The sequence below is a fragment of the Silene latifolia genome, chromosome 1 (genome assembly GCF_048544455.1).
Source record: "Silene latifolia isolate original U9 population chromosome 1, ASM4854445v1, whole genome shotgun sequence".
Lineage (NCBI taxonomy): Eukaryota > Viridiplantae > Streptophyta > Magnoliopsida > Caryophyllales > Caryophyllaceae > Silene > Silene latifolia.
Genome location: NC_133526.1, coordinates 124,685,029 through 124,687,327, shown reverse-complemented (window position 1 = coordinate 124,687,327; position 2,299 = coordinate 124,685,029). Strand labels below are relative to the sequence as shown.

The following is a 2,299-nucleotide window of genomic DNA, read 5'->3' as shown; positions in this document are numbered from 1 at the left end:
TTCAAACTCATCATCCCAAAGACCGCATACTTCGTCTACTTGTTCACTAAAAATGTCTTGAGTTGATGAAGACAACTCTCCTTCTTTCTTGTCTTGGCCAATGAGGCCTTCTTCTTCACTTGTCATGGGTGAGCTTTTCAAGCTCTCAATATTGCAATTTCCTTGTTCTTTTGATGGAGCATCATCCACTTTCTTTTTCCATTGAAATTCCAACTTCTTCCTATCATCTTTCCGGCTATAGTGATCAACCATAAAACATGGCTCATGCAATCGGGGAGCTCTCATAGTCTTGTCAAGATTGAAAGTGATGGTTTCATCTCCCACTTCAAGGGTGAGTTCTCCATGCTTTACATCGATCACCGCTCCCGCGGTGTGAAAGAAAGGTCTTCCTAAAATAATATGAATGTTGGAGTCTTCTTCCATGTCAACAATAACGAAATCCACCGGGATGAAGAATTTTCCAATTCTCACGGGAACATCTTCCCATACCCCTAAAGGTGTCGTTGTTGATCTATCCGCCATTTAAAGCATGATGTTGGTGCATTTGAGTTCTCCCATGCCTAGTCTCTTGCTTACCGAATATGGCATAACACTCACGCTTGCCCCAAGGTCACATAGAGCTTTGTTGATCGTGGTGTCACCAATAGTGCTTGGAATGGAGAAACTTCCCGGATCCTTGAGCTTTGGAGGTTAACTTCCTTGAAGAATAGCACTACTTACTTTAGTAAAAGCAATAGTCTCAAGCTTCCGGATTGATTTCTTCTTTGTAAGGATATCTTTCATATACTTTGCATAGGCCAGGACGTGATTGATCAATTCTATAAATGGAATTGAGACTTCTAAATTCTTAACAATCTCCATGAATTTTCCAAGTTGGTCATCAAACTTAGGCTTAGCTTGACGACTCGGTAATGGAAGTCTAATCACAATAGGCTCCTTTTCTTTGGCCTTCTCTTCATCCTTCTTTGAAAATTCTTGATTGGTGGGTTCTTCTTCTTTAGAGTTTTCAACAACTCTTTCCTTGTCACTAGCATTCACAACATCTTCATCAACGGCCTTATTCGGCCCTTCATACCTTGTACCACTCCTCAAATGGATGGCATTCACCGATTCTTGTCTTGGGGGATTACCTTGAGGTGCTAACTGCCCCTTTTGTCTTTATGAACTTGAAGATGCTAATTGAGACATTTGGGTCTCCAACATCTTTGTGTGAGCTAGTATGTTGTTAATGGTGATGTCTTTTGCTTGGCTATCCTTTTGCATTTGAGTGAAAAATTCTTGTTGGTTCATTTGCATTTGGAGGACCGCTTTTTTAACATCAAAACCTTGGTCATTTGATTGAGTGTATGGAGTTTGATTTTGGAAACCTTGGTTTTGGTTGTAAAAGGGTGTTTGATTTTGGTTTCTCATTGGAGGTGGGGTGTATGTTGGTTGAGGGTTTTGAACATTTTGGCTTTTGTATGAGAGATTTGGATGGAATTTGGTGTTTTCATTGTAATAGTTGGAATAAGGGGTACCACTCTTGTATGCTTGAAAAGCATTTACTTGTTCACTTGTTCCCCTACATTCACTTTGGCCATGTCCCAAAGTTCCACAATTCTCACATATTACACTTGGAATTGATGAAGATGCCACCATGGCATTAACATGTTGCTTTGGTGATTTTGAGGCTTCTTCAAGTTTAGCCATAACCTTCTCAAACTTTAAATTAATGGTATCAATATGAGCACTAAGTTGAGCACCCAATTGAGTAATAGAGTCCACTTTATGCTTTCCTCCTCTAGTAGCCTTCCGAGGTCTACTATATTGTGAGTTATGGACCGCCATTTCCTCAATCTTGTTCCATGTTTGATTATCGTCAACTTCGGTGAACATATATTTGATCCCATGTTGAGAATGTTTCGAGAGTCTTCATAAAGACCATTCCAAAATTGTTGTACCAAGAACCACTCGTTAAGTCCATGATGAGGACATGAGCGACAAGTTCCTTTGAATCGCTCCCAAGGTTCATACAAAGATTCTTCGTCCCTTTGTTTAAAACCCGTGATTTGGGCTCTTAGCATGTTAGTCTTTTCCGGAGGGTAGGACTTTTTGTAGAAAGCAAGAGCCATTTTTTTCTAAGAGTCAATACCAAGAGTAGCCTTATCAAGGCTTTTTAACCATTGTTTCGCGGTACCAATCAAAGAAAAAGGAAATAAGACCCATCGAATTTGGTCTTGAGTCACTTCGGTTTGTGAAATCGCATCACAATAGTCACAAAAAGTCTCCATATGAGAATGAGGGTCTTTACTAGGCATGC

At 40.0% G+C, this 2,299-nt stretch overlaps 1 non-coding gene across 1 annotated transcript; it reads left to right on the top strand.

Annotated features, from left to right (window-relative positions):
• The first annotated feature begins 1,956 nt into the window (after positions 1–1,956).
• On the top strand, positions 1,957–2,063 carry LOC141619353 (small nucleolar RNA R71). Its single transcript, XR_012531670.1, has one exon. It is a non-coding gene; the product is annotated as a small nucleolar RNA R71 (small nucleolar RNA).
• The last annotated feature ends 236 nt before the right edge of the window (positions 2,064–2,299 follow it).